This window comes from Sturnus vulgaris, chromosome 2 (genome assembly GCF_052056855.1).
Source record: "Sturnus vulgaris isolate bStuVul1 chromosome 2, bStuVul1.hap1, whole genome shotgun sequence".
Taxonomy (NCBI): Eukaryota; Metazoa; Chordata; class Aves; order Passeriformes; family Sturnidae; genus Sturnus; species Sturnus vulgaris.
Genome location: NC_142244.1, coordinates 49,502,897 through 49,522,548, shown reverse-complemented (window position 1 = coordinate 49,522,548; position 19,652 = coordinate 49,502,897). Strand labels below are relative to the sequence as shown.

Genomic DNA, 19,652 nt, shown 5'->3' with positions numbered 1-19,652 from the left:
GTTCAGAAGACCTGAAATGCAGAACTGTCTGCATTTGAAATATTCCTGCATGTGTAATAGACTATATCCTGAAACAAAATTCCAACCATATTGCTACCCATGTCTGCTACAAAAAGACAAGCTTTTTGCAGGATGCTAATCTCTCATCCTGTGCAGCCTGTTCTGAGGAGGGCTAGGGCACAGGGGTGAAAAGCTCTCATTATTGTCTATTACCTAATGCTAAGTATGCAAGGGGGGAATCTGTTCCTCTGTAATCAAGACCAGATGAAAAGCTGTCTGACCTACGGATGTCAGAAATAACAGTGTGTTCTCATTCCACAACATACCTTGCAGGCAGCTGTAATGATTTGCCCAGAAGTCTGCTGCTACACTGTGTATAATCAGATAACTTCACTCAACTTGAAATTACACATTTAGAATATTATCTTTCCTGAGCAGAGGAAAGAAGATCTTTGTTACTTTTGATATCTGAGCTAATATATCTAACCAAAATATCTTTAATTGATTACTTAATTTAAGTAATTTTCTATTCAGAGTAAGAAAGCCAGCTCTCCATATGCTAGCTTTCTACAATCCCTGTAGGACTTTTATGTTGTGTTTCTCTGTAGCCACATTCCCTCTGGAAAATTATGATGTAATAAAAACTATTTTAAGGAGAAGAGGAAGGTATATTTCTGTTCCATCATAGATCTTCACATCTATCCAATGCAGCAGTTCCAGATGGAAGCAGCGTCTGAGAGCTAACGTGGTTTTGGAGTGTCACAAATAGCTGTGGTACATTATCATTAGGTGTTAATATTAGGTTGGATCATGAATTGCCAGTAGACGTGAGGAGTGCAAGTATTTTTGGCTCTTGGCTATTCAGAAGAGGAGATGTGTGGATTGTATCTATCCTGGCCCTGGAAGGGCTATTCCTCATATGAATGTTTTCTGCCTGGTTTACTCAGCTGGGGTTCTTAGTCCCCTCTGGCAGCTCTCAAGTTCACTTCTAGGACGGCTTGTTCTGCCTGAGATATTGCAGGTGTTCCCCAAAATTCTTGGCTCCAGGGGCTGAGAATCAGACAGACTATATTACAGAGAGTGCTTTCACCCTTTCCTCAGAATTTCCTACATCAGTGGGAGTAATAAGACTGTAAAATCCAAAACAATCATGAAGAACTGGATAATTAAAATAACTCAGTGCTACGGGACTGGCTGGCTCAAGCCACAGCAGTCTGAGCAAGAGCCTTTTTCATACCTTCACCTGGCTCCAGGGCAAAGGAAAAGACAAGGGATGTCTTTCAGCCTTTCCCTTTAATCTTTTCCCAATTGTTGCTGGATTTTGCAGGGGTTTCTTGGAGAGTTTGCTGGAGGTGACACAAGATGAGCATCACGTCCCTCAGGGTGTAGGCTTGCAGTGTGCAATGGCTGGTTGTACTTTAGCAGATGAGGTGGAAATGTGAGCACTGGGTCACTGCAGAAAGATGTCCACTCACCAGTGACAGGCCAGTGACCATATCAGCACGTCCTCTCAGTGTCACTGAGCTTAGAAGGGGCCTTTCCAAGCCTGGCTGCCACTCTGAGGCAGCAGGGGTGTATTTGAGCTGCCACTACTTGCATTATCTTTGCTTTCTAAGATAAAGACTTTGATATTGAGGCACGGTTAAATCTGATACTTCTCTCAAGGTCTAAATTCAGTCATTATTTATTGCTGTTGCTTATTATTTGTGCCCAGCATTTTGATGAATTCTGACTTCCGTCTTTATTGATTCTATAAGAAATATGATAAAATGGAAAGTTTTTTGTTAGTGAGGATTAAAAGATAGATACTGTGAAGCAAAGATGAAAGGACTGATGTCACTCACCATTTCCATTTATAACATGAACTCTTTGGGTTTATAATGGGATAACAAAGAACCATGCCATTCTATTATGCAGGAAGATGTTATATTGGCACATTTGCTTAAGCTCTCTTAATTTCTTTTGTATCAGAAAACAATACATAATTTGCCAATGAAGCAGTAAATAACTATCTACACTTATTTTACAAATGCTAAAGTTAGTTTCTGCCTAGCTCCAGACTCTGGAGAAGGCTGCAAAGCAACTGTGGATTTTGATTCTGATCTCCCAGGTGGTTTCCAGCTCAAAGCACTTTCCTGAATCAGTCATGGTATTTCAGCATGTCACCATCTAGATGTAGGTTTTTCACCTTTAATCTCTTACAGCATAATTGGGCAGGCCTCGATTTACCAGAAATGCAAAAATGTTGTTAATCCTCACTCACTTGCCCCTGCTCTCTTCTGACTGCCATCCCAGTCAGCATTGAGGGCACAAGGGACACCCAGGCAGGAATGGATGTGATCTGAGAGCTCACGAGGTAGCCCAAAGCCTTCCCTCATGTCCAAGGCAGTTTTGAACAGCTCTTCTACCTCCAGGACCATAGTACAAAACCAGAGACCCAAAGACAAGTGGTGTGTTTCTCCTGACCCTATGCCCAGAGTGGCTCAGTGCATTGTAGTTTAGAATTCTGCTAAATTGCAAAGAAAAATTGGGATTCAGCTAATGGAGTCCCTGTTATGTCTGGGTCTTGAACGTGCTTTGTCCCTTTCATAGTATCTACAGATTCAGGGCTGCATCTGACACTTCCTATTGACCTGGCTGCTTTTCCTTTGTCTTCAGTAGATTTTTAGGTTCTGCTTCATTACACATTAAAAGACCTATATCCTCCTTTCACTGCCCCAGGCTTGACCTCATTTGTCCAGGGGCCCCTTCCCAGCATTTGGAGAAGGAAACCTGGGTTTGGGAATTGATGTCTCCCTGTGGCTGAGGGTCGCAATGGTGTTTGGGCCTGTCTTCCCTATTCCTTTCTCTCCAGCTTCGTTGGCTGTGTGTTCCTGAAGACTTTGAGGATGCTTTTTGAGGTGACTATATGTGTGCATAAGGAAGGGAAAGAAGGCAAACACAGCTGTCCTTGGAGCCCCAAGCACTCCCTGGCTCACTGTGCAAATGGTGCCTGCAGCACTGATGGAGGCAGGGAGAAGTGTGACTCCTGCTCCTTGCAAGTGTCCCTCCATCCACCTGCAACACTGCAGAGGGAGCACACTAAGGAAAACGTGAAGCAGGTCAGGATAGGTAGAAGGAACAAAGTTTCAGTGTGCTTTGCCTATTATTTCCTAGGGAGCTGCTGCTGAAGTTCAGTTTCCAGAAATGTTGCTGCGATTGCAAAAGCATATTCCAATGTACATCACCGTGTTTCTGTCATTTGTTGGTGTACATAACCAGAGCTGAAACACATGCCTATGCACTGATGTAAAATAGTGGGAAAGAGTCTTATATGAAATTATTTACAAAAAGAAATTGCTCCATGACTGTGCTTTCTTTGAGCTGTTGCATGCTTTGACCAACTACACTGCTCTGTGGGTAAAGGTAGGTGAGGAAAAAGCTCATTTCAAGAATGGGTTACTCTGTGCCTGAAGAATAGATTGCATATGTCTGAAAGGTAGGCATTGTCAGAAATCCTTCATCCCACAGAAAAGCCTAGAGGTCAAGTACAGCTCAGAGGACTAGAGTTTATACAAACAGGAAGGATGTTAGTTGGCAAAATCTGCACTCTTTTATTTTCTAGGTATAAGCAAATGCTCTATTTTCCGAAATAAGCAAATATTAGCAAGAAATTCGGGCTATTTGTGTCCAAAGTAATAATGTTTTATTTTGAAATGGGCCATTTGGCCTAGTTCAAAGAAGCAGGAGTACTTTTATTTTAAAAATGAATACATTAATTTTATTGTTGTTGTTAAATTAGAACCTATGGAGTTCAGAGGATAAAAATTTAAACTATCCTATTTAAAGTATCAGAGGAATCTTAAGCATTTTTAACGTTTGCTATATATAACAGATCTGTGTGATTTTAACTGAGTCATCCTCCTCCTACTTGGATGGCTATTTGTTTACTTAAAACCAAAACACAAGTCTCTGGGGAAGCCATTGCAGTAATCACACTTTGGTGGTTTGATTAGTGCAGTGACTTCTCTGAGGCATCTGAACAGTGAAAATTCTTGTCCCCACTGGTAAACACCCCAGGGTGTGCCAAGAAAGCCAAAGTAAATGGCACTAAGTTTAGGGGTTGTAAACATTTTCTTTCAAAAAAAAAGATGCTGTTTCTCCCTCTGACAGTAACATGCTTCTCTATAAAAACACTGTTTTCTTGTGTAGCTTCCTGTGACTTTATAAAAAGTACATGTTGAGCTCTTTGCCCTTCTACAAATAGAGGAAATCATGCTTGTAGGAGGCTGAAGTCTTGTGTCAAGTGACATTTGGCTACTGGTTGTAGCACCAGCATGATTATGATCCAACAGCCACTGTATTTGACTCACTGACAACTAAATTTGAGGCCCAATGTGACCAACTGCAGGAGCCACGACTGCTACTTAGCAAAACAGGGTGCAAATATCACTGGAGCCCCTGCAGCTCAGAGAACTATTCCAGCAAAAGTCTGGAGTGAGCTTTGTGAAGGCTAGGTTGAGCCATGTTTTTGTGAGCAGGGATAAGCAGACAGTGTCAGCCATTCACAGAGGGGCAGAAGATAAAACCCTGATGGGATATGCTCCACAGATCACAGTGGCTTTGCTGACCTTAAGGAGCTACAGAGAGTGAATTTCCAGAGGACCAGAAGGACAGCAACAGTGTCTTCACATTGGTGATATTACCAAACTCTGCAGGGGCCAACCCCTCTACTAAACTTTTATGATATGCAAGTGGTTCTGCTCACCTTCCTTAATAGACTAACATTTCCACAGCACTTGTCAACAAAGTAATCAAGTACATTCACATAGGAGTAAATGTTTTCTAAATAACATAGTCTATTTAATTTGATTTTGGACTTGCTGAGTGCACTCATACAGTGGGATGTCAGTACAGACACAAATGGTAAATACAACACCCACAGTGTGTCACCCATGTCAGAGTAAACATATTTCTCTTCTGAACAAGGAACTGCTTTGTTCCCCATACCTCCTCCTGCCCTCAAGTGACAGCAGATGGATTGCGGCCCTATTCTGGGCTATCTGGTCACAGGTGTTGCCTTGCCTTGCCAGGCTCCAGGAGCAGACAATTTGGGAGACCACCTTCTCACCTCCAACTGACAGCTGGGACTGGAAAAGAAAACATAGCTATAACTCCATAATATCTATCAGTGAAGAAGATATGTTCAGAATAATATTGCCCTGACAATCAAAAAAACCCTCCCAAAAAACCTCCAAAAATCCATAAACAACAACAAGAATAAGCCAAAAAATACCCCCCAAAAACAAAAAAAAATCCAAAAACCCAACAACCCAAAAATTCTCCTGATTTTCTTGCCATCCTGGCAGTCTTGAGGTTCAAAGATTTCTCGGGGTAGTTCTAAACAATTCTTCTCCTTTGGTCCAAATAGGCTTCCAACCATCTGGGCTGCAGAGCAGCTGTGCAAAAAGCTCTGTGTTTCTTTCCCTGGTGAACAGATAAGAGTAAAGGTCGACAAATTCAGAATCAGATGAAGCAATGGAGAGTGAATTCCAAGGACTCTCCACTCTGTGCCATAGCTTCAGCTGCCAGGCATTTAAACCCATAGGCTGAGAGCAAGAGAGGGCATGTAAAATATGACAGGTGGCCAAGTTTATTTAATATGTTGGCTTTTCCACTGCTCTTAGCACTGTTATCAGAACACTTAATTTAGTTACATGGAGCAACATGGAGAAACGCTGGTGAACATAAAAGAAAAAGTTGCTTCCAGGTAGCTTCCAAATTAACTATTAGTCCCTTTGCATTGCTGGGAATCTAATAAGGCACTGATTACATATAGGAGTGATGAGTTTTAAAATATGCTCTGCTTCAGCTTTTACATACATATTGCTCAAAAAGCCTTGGGGCAGGAAATATGAAGTCATCTTGTCAGGACCTCAGCACAGATACCACGAGGTCTTTTGAGCTGGTTCCTCAAAGGCTTTCTGTATATTCCAACATGGCAGCTGGGAAAGGGCCAACTCTCTGTGCTTGGGAATTGCTTTCCTCAGTCATTCTTTTGGGATGGGACCACTGTAGCAAGAAGATGAGCTAATCACCCTTCCAGTATGAGATAGTCCAGCTAACTAAGGAAATCTCAAGCAAGGCAAGTCCTGGAAACATAACAGTAGCCACCAGCTGAGGTCCACAGGAGCTGCAGGTTCCACAGGAACTGAGGGTTTACTCTCCTGACTGGTATTCCCATAGGTCTGAGAAGCCAGGCTTATCCATGTGCTTTGCCAAAGAGTGAGATTTGCTTTGTAGAAGAGAGGACTTATTTAAGGGAACTTAAATGGACAAATTAGATATGCTTCCCACAGACACACATCACTCTTTCCTCCTGTGGTTGCTTGAACACTCAGTATAGCATGACTGGAAAGTGCTGGAGCTTGTGCCAAAACTGCCTAGAGCATGGGAGTGGACGATTGTCCACTTTGCTTTCACATTGGCTTGAACCTGTATATAACCAGGCTGGGAAAACATCGACTCTCTGGGAGCACCTCAGACTACAGCATCCTCTGCAGACATGGGCACAATTTGCTACTTTCACTGTGACTCTGGCTTTTAGACCCTTCCTGCCCTGCCCTGCCTTCTGGCTCTTGATTAGGTTGCATTTTGGGCAAGAGTGAAATCCAGATTCTTCACCCATTCTTCCTCTCACTTCTCTTCCCAATGCATCTTTGCTGCTGGCCTTGTCACCAGCTCTGGCACTGCTCCAATAACACAATAAGAATAAGCCAATTCAACTCACAAGAATGGCAGAGAATTAAGTCAGGACAAGTAAATAGAGAGAGGGAAGAATGTGGAAATGTGGTTGGAAAGAAAGGGAAATTGGTGTGGAGGATAGCAAAGGCCTTTCTGTGGCTGCCAGATTTTAACTTCATTCAGTGGTCAGAGGTTACTGGTGGAGTTGGTATCACAGCTTGGGCTACAGTCAGATATATTACCCATTTAAAATACAATGTTCCAATATTGATTGATTGATTGATGGTGTGTCACAAGAACGTTGTGCTTGGGAAAGCATACAGCTTCCGAGTCCTGCCTCTCTGAGCACTTCTCATCCAAAAGACTCATGGCTAGAAGAGGAAATCCAAAATTGTCAGTCAAGGCAGGATGCAGGTCTTTCAACTTGCTGTGTCAGCTGAGCAAGAGATTCGAACACTAATGTTGAGAGACCTTTGCAAGCTACATCTTCAAAATGGTATGCCTTCCTGTAAGCAGAACATTTATAAAGTAACTTGAAATCACTCCCACAAATGTTTAGCCCTGTTTGAAACATGACCAGCTACAGCAACCTGCACAGCACAAAAGCCAGCAGGGAAGGAGGCAGAATGTCACCCTACAAGTATTTGCTAGAAGATACAATACAAAAAGAAGTGACATTCCCCAAATCCTTCTGAATCAAAGCCAGAGGTGACTGCACCAGCCTGCTATGGTATGCTGGCACTCAGGCTGGCATTTGACACTCCCTGAATTTCCTTCCTCCTCTGTGCAGCTGTATTTCATTAGCAGGCAAGTGCCAGAGGGAGGGGGAAGATGATGTCAGCATCTGTACCTGGGCTGGAGTGGAGCTGGTGTAGGCTTGCAAGCAAAGCAGTCAAGAATCACCAAGGTAACCTGGTAAATCAGAAGGCAGGAATTGTTACATTCAAATGAATGTAACAAGGCCCGATGGAGAGAGAGCATTTAATCTTCCACTGGTTTTCCTGATTTTTCTCCTACTGTCCTCTGGCAGTGTGTCTAGGTACAAGTATTGCATCATCTGAAGGATGCCTTGGTGACTCAAAGCTCCCAGGGCCCTGAAGGGCAAAGGAGCTGCACAGCAGCTTTAAACAAATTAACACTTTCTTGGGACTTGTTCCTGTCTGTGTCAAGAAAGAGCTTTTCCTCGAGAGGAGATGAAAAGTCTTCAGCATTGTGCAAACCATCCATCTATCCTCACCATGGCTTGTAAAGTATGTGCTGAGACAGGTCTCAGGCTCAGCTAGGAAATAGCAATGACAGCTATTGTTAAGGGAAGACTGCAGCTGACCCATGTGAAGATGTTATTGTACACTGAGCCCTTCTTCCCCTTCTTTCCCATCAAAATGCACCCCAGCCCAAGCACAGTCCTGGTTCCTGACTGCGTGTTCTGAATGCTCTGTCACTCCTATGTGAGCTGCTCCATCTCACAGGCTATAAAACACAAATAAAAATAAAAGCATTTTCTGTCAGTTAAGTGAACTGAACTGGTTCATCAAATTGTCAGAGAAACAGAGGAGTTGGCATGAGGTCGGTGCAAAGACAACTGTCCAGGAGGGAGAAAGGAGACTGCCCTGTTTCAGGGGTAATAAGGCATTAACTAAAGCATGCACCTGGTGAAACCTTACCCTCTGATGCAGTGATATAATTGCTCATTTCGTCACTCCCTGGCACAGTTCTGTGAAAATGATCTGTACTAGCCTCAGGGATTTTCACAGGAGATTTTTGGTTTCCAGATCATGTTGAGACTGAGGGGATACAAAAGGTGCCACCCTGTTGGCAGGTTTGAGGAGGCAGTAATCTTCATGGAAGTGTGAGAGGGATAAAGAAATAACCTCTTAACCCTGTTAATCTGTACCCCTGGACAACATCTCTAGCTGTGTCCTAAGGGTACAGTCAGGCAGTATATTTGAACTAGGCTGAAAGATAACTACTGGCAAAAAGTGCCAGGCAGCCCCTCTTCCTTTTCCACTTGAGTGCACTCCTGCTGTTTTCTTTGGAGAATCACTGATGCTCGGCTTGAATCTGTGGTGAGCTAGTAAAGGAGTTAATACAGGGCAAAACCATCCCACAGGAAGAAAATGAAGATTTTTCTGTTCGTTGAGGGAGATAGATCAGGTAATGGTTAAGTCAGACCAACTCCAGCTCCAGCATAAGGAGGACACCTGTTTCATTACCAGCTGCTTCTGTGAATGGCACAGCTTCATCATCAAGAACTGTAGGCAGGAAACACATAGCACTTGCATCCCCATTTGAATATAGGATGCCTACCTCATCAGTCTTGGTCTGTTTGCTGTAGCTGATACATCCACAACTGTGGTATTTAGGGCCCACATTCAATAAAGATCAAAAATAAGATAATGTTGAGATACTTTCCAGAACACCATATTGAACGGGGGTATGTGCACAGCTTAGAAAGCTTGAGCAAATGAAACAGCCACAAAATGAGCTCAGTTCATTGATCTGCTTTGGTTAAGGGGCAACCCTTCAAAAACCAGGAATTTCAGCTTTAGCTTTTTAAATAAGGGACTACAACCCTTGTTTGTTTCCTGCATGCTTTTATTCTGGGTTTGGTCATTTCAGTTTGCCTCAGTATTTTGTGGCTTTTTATGGACTGTGTCTTGCTGACTGGATAAGACCCCAAGGAAATAATTCTGTGAAACTCTGTTTATGGCCGGAGCACCTAGGAGGTCAATCCTAAAATGGGAAAGAGTTCTCGGCCCCAGCTCTGACAATCTGCTAATCCCTCCAGATACTGTTGAAAGGATATGTGAGACTTCCATTGCTGGACATAAATCAGTATCACATTCTATAGGATAGTTCAAGAATGCCTATAGAAAGTTTATGATTTGCATTAAGGGCTTTGTGGGTTCCTGTGCTTTCCTTGTATTGTTTTGTTCCCTATGGCTAAGGCAATACCCGAACTTCCCAGCCCACCATACATCCCCCAGCAAATAGGTTTTAGGCACACATTGCAATGTAAATAGATGCCGAATACGTGGCCAGAATAATTAAGCTTTAAAATTCTAGCCGAAAATCCATTGTCACACAAAACAGACCATACAGATAAGAAGGATGTAATGAGAACAGCCTTTTACTATCTGCACTTAACCATAAACGCTGGCCAGGATTCAGGAAGGATTAGGTGTTTCTACAGGAACCAGAGCATTTGCAAACATAGCACTAAGCAGCTGCTAATGCTTTGTGTTCGTAGCTCTGGGCCAGAGCCCATTTCTTGAGTTCATTCACTACTTTACTTTCTAAAACACTATTACTAGAGGCCGTAGAACTTTTCTGCCATCTCCTCAGTGTAGAGGTTCATCTTCAATAGCAGGTCTAGTAAGTGTGCTTGTGCAACTTTCTGTTATCTTATGAAATCCTGGGGATGATGTCAAATTGCTACAATTCTTACTTATCTATGTGTGGTAAGACAGTGTAATTATTATAAAATTTTTAAGTAAACAGTGCAAGCAGGCGATTTTCACATTTTGGTTAAAAAGTCTCAGAAAAACAAAGCTAAACAAACTTAACACAAACAATATGGAACATACGTGACTTCACACCCCACCCTTACCCGCAATTAATAGCTTACTTCATGGATCTGGGCTCAATTTGCAAAAAGAAAAGTGACTTTATTATTTTGCTAAGATTGGAATATTCCTTTGGTATGCACAATGTACACAAATAAATCAGCTTAACTTCCTATATATTTTATCGGCTTTTGCTAGATGATGATACATTATTCAAAGTTGAGCTTTTGAGTTTGTGAAAACTCTGATTTTCTATACCCAGTGGTTTACAGTCTGTAGGACAATGAAAGCATGTTGTTAGTTAGACTGGGAGAGCACAGGCACAAACAAGCTTAGATGGGAATTTAATAATACAAATAACCTAGAGCAAGCAGGGACTGCTGTTCTGCTGTCCCACTGCACTGCCCACCCACGAGCCTGGACTGCATCCAGCGGTTTATCCAGCAGTTGAACAACTGTAGCCAGTTCAGCTTAACAAGCTGATGAAATGGAAAATTATGGCTTTTTGATGCATTGGTTTTCAAGTGGATCAGCCCACTGAAACGGCTGCCTCAGTTGCCCCAGTGCAGTTGCAGTGCAAGGCAAGCACAGACTGCGGCAAGGGATGCAAGGAAAAGATGAGCCTTGCAGCTGCTCAGGTGCAGTGTCAAACTGAGCTCAACAGCAAATCCGGAGGAGATCTGGCCAGAAGCATAGCTCCCTCACACCACCTTGGAGCCAACAGAGCTCCAAACACCTCCAGTAGTTCCATGGGTTTCACTGAATCATCCATGGAACCAGAGTACAGGGCTAGTGGTCAACCCTTTTAGACCTGTTTTGAAATATATCAAAAGCTTTACCAAACTTTGTCTGCTGAAAATATTTTGTCTTCGCATGCACAGTGAAATACACAGCAGCATGATATTTGTGCCAGAGCTTTACAAGCTTCGTAATACCTACCGGTTCCTTAAAACATATAAAACATTTAAAATAGCACCTATATAGTTGGTATGGGGTCAGGACATATGTTGGTGATAATTTGAGAAATACATACTGATGCTGGGACTGTATTTCACAATCTATCCTTAAGAAGCTTAATGAAACGTCATCAAAGGGTATGACTTCCAAAGCTGTGAATGCACATTTAAGTTTCTCCTTTCTTTCTCTCTTCTCTTTTCTCATTTAAATGACAGCTCAGGAAATGATTCTCAACTACAGCCCAGTAAAAAGATGTGGATTAAGAACTTTTCTGATTTTTTTTTTGTTTCTTTTTGTTTATGCTTTGTTTGTTTTGTTTTGTTCTTGGAAGGGAGGGGGGAATAAGAGAATGAGCATGATGTGAAGAAAATTAAGCTGCCTGGGTGTTGAGGGAAAGGTTATGGTCACTTGTAATGAATTCCAAGGCTGGAGGAAAATGCTAAATCTTTCACTCTTTATGTGCTCTGCTACCTCCGAGCTTTAGCACACATTTAACCCTGATCAGAGAGAAAGTTGTCTGTAGTAAATAATACACAATTAGACCCCGAAAGATATTTGCAAATGAGGTAGTTTTTAAGGCAGTATTGAGTTAAAACCCTGAAACATTGCTTGTAAGACTCTTTTCAACTCCAAATACCAAGGTTCGGGTTTTGTTATTTTACCCCCCACCCCCATCCTTTTGCAACTGGGGTCAAAAAAGCCCTGCAGGGTAGCATGGTTTGCACAAGCCTACCAGGCTGCTCCCATAGCCTAAATTACCAGTAAAAGGGCTAGAAATCTGCATGCAGGTCTGTGTAGGGTGGCAGCAGTTTGGATGAGGGGATGCATTAAAACCCATTAAACCCCACGTGATCCCTGCAGCACAATTCTCTTTTATCTTTCTTCTCTCCACTGCCCGGAGACTAAAGAGCTCATCTCCATAGGGCTCATCTCCATAGAACTGGGAAAGCAAAGTCTTGCACAGGCTTTACTTGTTTCTGACCCTCTGCTCTTTCTCACAGTATCTGCTGTAGTTTTACAAATTTGGTAGGGAACTTTTAAAATGTTTTAAGCACTTTTGGAGAAATCGGACAAATATATGTGAATAAGTTACAAGGAAAATACAAAACATTTTGCCACCTCCCGAAAAGTTCCTAAAATTTTACTTCACTTAGGTATTAGTAATGGGTTTTTAATCTGCATAATTATTTTTCCCCCCTTATACTTGGTATTACATTTCCTTCAAAGACTTGTGGAAGTCCTTAATATCATCTGCTGTAATGAAGCAACCCCTTGGTCTGGGTGGGAAATCTAGTGTATGAACGTCCAGCCTCTCTATTTCTTCCTCGTGTAAATAAAACCACACAGACCAGCCCGTTGCACGCTGGATGAATCTTACACATAATGAATTGTTTTGTGCAGAGGGCTTCTGAGGGGGGCAAAAACTTAAATGTGGTTACTATGTCAACAAACGACGGGATTTAGGCATTCTTTTCCAGGACTTACGTCTGCAGAAGACTGGGGGAGAATTTATGGAGCGTGCTGTGCTGACACCCTCCCAGCTGTTCCTCCCCCCGAGCAGAGCGGAGCAGGCAGGGGAGGGCTCCGGGGGCGGCGGCGCCTTCGGGGACCCCCAGCGCTTGGAGGGCTGGCAATCCTCCCGGAGGGAAGCCCGGCTGCTCGCAGGGGCGGGCCGGGGAGATGAGAGAGCCTCTGCTTTTCTTCGGGCTGAGCGGAGATCCCGATGGGATTTTGGGGAAAGCTTTGTGCGTGCAAGCGTCTGCTGCGCTTTCTGAGGAGTCGGCAGAGCGGTAAGGCGGCTATTTGTTATCACCAGTTCCCTTTGGTGCTCTTTCCCCGCTCCCTCGCCAAGTTACGAGCTCCCACCAGCATCCCGGTCTTCCCAGCGTGACCGCCAGAGCCGTGTCCCGGGGAAGGATGGCTCTGGGGACACCCAGATGGGAGCGGGGGCTCTGCCAGGCGCACCCCTGGCAGGAGAGCTCTGGGGCTGTGCGGCTCCGGGGTCCCGTGGGACGGCGGCCCGCACAGAAGTCTGAGATGTAATCCATGCTCGAGTGAGGCTATCCCCAGTTTGGGGCTATGTGGGGGACGTGAGCACTTGGGTTTTTTGTTATGGCATGAGTCAGGTCTTGTATATACATGTGGTCATTCCTGTTCATGTCTGATTTCTCAATATTAGAAATTAGTTAGGATGGCTGAGGAATAGTGTGAATTGCTGAGGGGGATTCAAGTGTTGTCTGGGAGATGAGGAGATGTGCTGAAAGCCGTCCATGTGTGGCTGGAGTTGTTTTGTGTAGATGCTCCACCGTCCTTCTCCTATAGAGCTGCCCATAGCTCATACCTCCTTTTCCAGCACAGATCTCTGGCAATTCCCCCACCCTATCCTTATGTATCACAGCTAGTCTCATTTGGGATAGTTAGCTCACGGGATTTTGAAATTCGTCACACAAGCACATTTTTTACTGTGAAAGTGAAGCCTGTGTGTAGCATTTTCTGCTTCCTTTACACCCACAGACTCACAGTCTTAAAAACCTTCTGCCTCCTCAATTCCCTGAAACAGAAAATGGGGCCTCATGTATCAGACCAAAGAACAACCATCTCAGTGCTCCTGTAGGAAAAGAACAGCTGTGTGGAAAGATCAATAAACACCACCAGTTGCTTCCAAAGTCGTAAAATGGAAAGACTCCACAAAATAAAACGTGTGGCAGGGGACCGTGTCTCCAGACACCGCAGGAGAACTCCTGGGAAATGCAGTAATTAGTGGGAAGTCTCAGACTTGTTTTCTTTCAGTGGTTCCACGCATAAAAATGTTTGGTTTAGGAGATGAAATCACAGTGGCAGAAGAAATACCTATGAGAAAGGAAAGCTTGTTTGTGCTTAATGCATTGGAGAAATGGCTCATGAATGCTTTATGTCAGTGAAAATAAAACACTCACAATGCTGCCAAGGCCACAGACCTCAGGTGAGCTGTATATGTGCTGGCTGGTCCTGTGACCTGAAAGTTTCTGGGGCTGCTTTGGTATTTTTCACTCTTAAAAAAAAAAGATAACCTGTTTCAGTGAAATTTTCTTTTTCTACCTGCCTTTTCACACTACTGTAGCTCTTTGTTATGTAGCTCTTCACTCCTTTGCTTAATCTGTATATTTCCCTGAATTTTCCTTTGCTGTCAGGAGAGAGGAATCATTTGGGAAGGCCCAGCTTCTTCTTGATGGCTCTCTCTTGCCTCTCCAGGTTGCCACTTGGAGGCCTCTCTGTCATCTTCACAGATCTTTCCTCCCCACCCTTTGTTCTCTTCAGCCGCTCAGGATGTGATGGTCCTTCCTCATCACTCTCACATCTCCTCCAGCCTGGTTCACTCCTGCTCTCCTACCTGGATCCTGCTGCTGCTTTCATGCTCACATTGGCCAGCCTGTGCCACCTCCTTCCAGCTCTGTCATCACTTTGGGGACTGTTGTTTTACCCAAGCCTTACCTGAGAGCACCCTGTCACAACCAGTTTCCTAAGGAATGCCACAGGTTCCACAATGATGTCCTGTAAAGGAGAAAGAGCTGCCTGAGGTTCTAGATTTGCTGCCAGGCACAGTGTGCAGAAGTCATGCAGAGCTCTGAGTATATTTACTCCACGTAAGTGGCTGCAGAAGTGCCCAATGATTCCCCTGCCTGTACACAGCTTAACATGCGAAGGGTTGCTTTTCTTCCCTTCCCCTTCACATTTCCTCTTGAAGATTTTTGACAGCTGTGTGCCCCTTGAGGTGTGATTGAGAGACAAGTTTTCTAAATGGTTATAAAGCTAAATCTTAAAATTAGAATAATTTGTGTTGTGTAGGGGTTTGAATACGTGTGAAAACATAACAGTAGAATTATGGCAGTAACTTAAAACTCATTAACTCACCTTGTGGGGATTTGCAAGGGGATTAGAAGGAGAGGGTGAGACCCTGCATTCCCTCCAGATGCAGCACTTGCTCTGTGCTGTGTGCCAGGGCAGTCTGTCCTTCCTGCCATTTCCTTCCCCAACTCTTCAGGCCCCTAAATCATCACATGGAAGCCTGAAGTGCAGCAGAGATGTACACCTCATGTGTGTTATGTCACTGCAACAGTATTAGTAGTAGAGTGAGCCTGGCTGACTTTACTGTCATGGCCAGTGGTCTGCTTTGAGTCTCACTTCTGTAACCTTTTGCTCTTGTGGGATCTCATCCAAAGCTCTCTGAATTCCCATTCACCTTGGTGAGCTTCCACTCTGCCTCACTGCAGCTAATATCACAGACAAGAGCTCCAGGATCAAGTTCTTTGATTCTGCCTGAAATTAGTATGAAGTTCTTCTGAGATAAACTCTGAGTATCCCTTCATCCAGATAGCCAATAAAGATACTAAACAGGGCTGGCCCCAACAGCGAGCCCTTGGAAACACTGCTGTTGACCACCTGCCAGATGGATGCACATTCATCACCACACTCTGGCCTCAGCCAACTAGCTTTTACCCAGTAAACAGAGCACCTGTCCATGCCATGAACAGCCAGTTTCTCCAGGAGAATGATGTGGTAGACATAAAACTGTGACTGCACTGTGTGGTGTGGAGACTTGTCATGCTCTGAACTAAATTCCTTGTTGGAGATATGGGAATCCTGGGAAGCTCTAGGAGAGCCATGTGTTCTTGCCTATGGACAGGGATTTTGTCTCATGGACATGATGGGCTATGCCCCACATCTCATGTACAGGATGTGCACATGCATGGCAGCAGCATGCCTGAGGGTCTTACTGCAGCCTCTGGTGGCCTCAGTCACAGGTTACGTAGAAATCCGTGGCAAATGGTCTAATTCCTCCTTTTCTAATCAGACTACATTTATGGATGGAAGAATGTATTGTTTGAGCAGGTAAGCCTCATAAGGGAATGTAAAACCAAGTTAGTTTTTCCTTCCCCTCTTCTTTCATGCCCTTAGGTGAAACAAATTGATTGGCATAATTCCTGAAGACGTTGAGCACCAATTCAATGCACTTTTCAGGGAAATGAAATTATAAATCCTTCCCAAAGGCTTTTTCTTTTTTGTTAATTAGTACAATCAGCAAGCAAATCTTGAATAACAATGCCGAATCTGTGAGAGGCTTGTTGCCTTTCTTCCAATTTGCAATGTCATTCCTGATGGTGGCATTACATGTCATCTGTTCTCAGATGGGCTATAAATCTTCCCAGAGAATCACATATTTAATTACAAGTTTTTGTTTTTCCTCTCATAGAATACCAACATCTTGTCCCATGAGGTTTGAAAAGAACATTGTCTATTTACTGTATCTGTTTCAGTCCCTGTTTCTCCTGCAGTTTTTGTCTTCTAAATATAACTGTCCTTTAGATTCCAACACACAAGGAACAGAGTGGTTTGCCAGTCCTTGATGATGCTCTCTCTGCATATTCTGTTTTCAGAGTCCTAGAAGAATGTAAGAACTCATTTCCAAGAATTTATGAGGCAGCTCTGATAAATTAAGGCTGTTACTCTGAAAAAAGCTGGTGCCTCTTAATGAGTTGCATGAATGTTTTTCATATGCTATACTTAAAGGGAAGGGGATAAAGGGAGATTATTTATGATAATTTGAACCTTTTAAAGTGACTGTATCAGAAATATTTGTGATTTGTGATGCAGTATTTTTGTCTGTTTCCTGCTCAATTAATAATTTCAAATATTGGAACTTTTTTTTTTTTGAGGAAAATAATAGCCATGTAAAAGTAGATCAGCAGGTAGGTGATCCAGAAGTTTTACATTCCATGACATAGTGTCATTGTAGTCCATTCAACACAATAGTGAGTGTAGAAGACATAAGTATTTATGGGGAAATCTAGGAGCTGGACACCATAATGCTTTTCCTGCCTGCTGTGATACAGCAGACTGCCATACCTGTATGTGTCCCAGCTGAGGGGAAAAGGTCAAGGGCTGCAAGAAGGACTTGAATAAGGCCATGGAGGGTTTTAATTAGAGGATTTTAACAAGCTTCCCAACTAGATGAGAATTACAGCTGTGACTGAGCTCCTGCGGCAGTGTAGAGCAGCAGCAGCAGAAATCCTCATATGCTTTGTGAAGCGTGGACAGCTTTTGAATGGCAGCTGTATAATGAATTGATTTAGTAGGGGACAGGCTCAACACCCTTTTCTGCAACTGTCAAAAGCAACCCCATCTTCAAGGAAATCAGTGTGTATTTTAGACTGCTGGGGCAGCAGATAGATCATTTGCTCATGGAGAGACCTCTAGTTTTATAAGCCAATATATTTGAACACTAGCCAAGACAATGTAAATCCCCACTGTGTAAAATCAGTAACTCAAATTGCACAGCCTGACCACTGAAATGTTATTTTAAGGCTTTCTGGTCTGTTTTAGATTTAAGCAAATTATCTGGCACAACTGACCAATTAGTAAACTGAAGCAAAAAGAAAAATCATACAAGTTTGAATCTGCTGATTAAGATATTTTATTTCTAGTTGTGACAGGTTTACCATTCTATGTAGAGATTTAGTGGCTGGCACTACTTACTAAAAGAAAAGAGAATTTTTTTCCTGCATGAAATTGTTCTGCCCTAGCACATTATAGAATTGTGAAATGCTGAGACAAGCATGTAGTCAAGGAGTGAACCTGGTTCATGTCATGGTCTTCTGACACTGTATTAATTTAAGAATGCTCTGATGGATCACTATATACACACAAGGAAAAACACACACATATGATCTTCATGTCAAAACATCGGTACCAGATGTGGTAGGTAAGAGAACGTGAAGGGCACTGTGTTATATCGGTTGTAAGTCTTCCCTTTGACCTTCCTGGAAGGCTTTAAATAGCTCCTACAGTGTCCTACATGTGTGAGGAGAGGTGTGACTTTGGATATCAGGGCTTTAAGAGTGCCCATTTGAGTGGCTGCCTGCTGGGTGAGGCAGAGACTGGAAGATCTTTGCAGCTGTATTCGTATCCTTTGCCTGTGAATTTTGGGAAAAAAGCAAACCAAATTGATTCTTTGGGTCATCACATGAGCCATACTGATCTTCTGTAAAAGAATACATGAGGAAAGAAACCCAAATACTTTTTGCCCTCCCCCTAAACAAAAAAATAAAAATCAGGAGGAAATAGTTAAGCTTTGAGGATCTCATTTTAGATGAAAATGCCAGGCTGAAAATCTATAGGGCAAAGGAAAATTACAAGCCTTTCTCTAGACAAAAAGTATCTGGTGGTGATGAATGACTAGGGATTACTGAAGGAAAAAGCCTATGGAGGAAAAAAATCAGTGAAAGCTACTGAGTTCTCCCCAGTAGGGAACTGTCTGTATCAGGAAGAAGCAAGGAGGTAAACTGTCTATGATGCAGAAGTCATTATCTCTACAAGGTTTATCTCTCTATAAAAACTCTACAATAATTGTGTTTTCTGTGCCTGATTCCTGGTCTGTATCTCCATACAGAACAGAGCTGTTGAACTTCAGGACAGGGAGAAAGGGTCATTGTTGATCAGGGAATGACAGTTCTGCGTCCCTGTAGAGGCAAAGGGCTGCTTTAATTACAGGCTCAGTGAATGATCTCTTTGGGCCTCAGTGGTGCTTGCCCTGACTGCCACATTCATGAGGACCATCACATCATTTTTTTCTGTTCCTGGTTCCCTGATTGATCCCTGAAATTGCCTAACCGTCTTTTCACTGTGCACAGCTAACACTCATCTCTACTGTCATCAACTTCTTTATGGTACATGATTCCCCTTCACTTAGAACAGAGCTCCCCACATCTCAGGCATTCCAGCTTTCAGATTTGACTGTAAAATCTTATGAAGTTCAGATTCACACTAAAGAGTCAGTTGATTTTCTAGGCAAATCTCCTCTACAAACACAAGCACCACATTTTCTGTTCTGTAGTCACACAGTTATCAGTCTGTATTTAACCATCCTTGCTAATGCCTTATTTTGGTTAGTGGTCTGTTCTGGGAGAGAGACAGGCCTTTGTATTGTTTGGTCTTTTGAGAATTTGATTCTGCTGTTGTTCTCAAAGTATTAACATTGTATGTAGTTATGTGGTTCTGGAGAAGTTGTTTCATTTGTATTAGCCGGATTATTTTAAACAGAAGGAAAATTGTTTAGGAGTCTGAACTCCCCAATTCATTTTAGTCAAATTAAATGGTGATTCAATAGGAACACAAAACATGGCTTACTTTTGCTACCCGAAGTGTCATTACTTGAAGCCATGACAACAGATAATAATACACATTTACTGTGATAAGAAGAGTTACTTGTCATACAATTTTAATCTAGCTCCAAGTGCAGTGCAAATTTCAGCAGCCAGTCTGTTGAACAGACAGAGCCTCCTAAATCTCTGTGTACTTGTACTGTTGGCACAGAGTGCCCAGTTAACAAAGCAAGCGCCTATATCATTAAGAAGAATTTTATGTCTGAGG

General features: G+C 43.0%; 1 protein-coding gene across 4 annotated transcripts in view; it reads left to right on the top strand.

The window, feature by feature from the left end:
- Window positions 1-19,652, top strand: part of SPATA13 (spermatogenesis associated 13) — a 146,536-nt gene that overhangs the window by 60,596 nt on the left and 66,288 nt on the right. Inside the window, exons 1-2 of one of the 4 annotated variants that reach the window (XM_088159499.1) lie at window positions 12,866-13,036; window positions 14,478-16,115. The exons of 2 other annotated variants lie outside the window; for them this stretch is intronic. The gene's annotated coding sequence lies outside the window, so the exon portion shown is untranslated. Of the gene's footprint in view, window positions 1-12,865; window positions 13,037-14,477; window positions 16,116-19,652 lie in introns of those variants that run through there. One more of the 4 variants, XM_014879671.2, reaches the window with a different exon arrangement.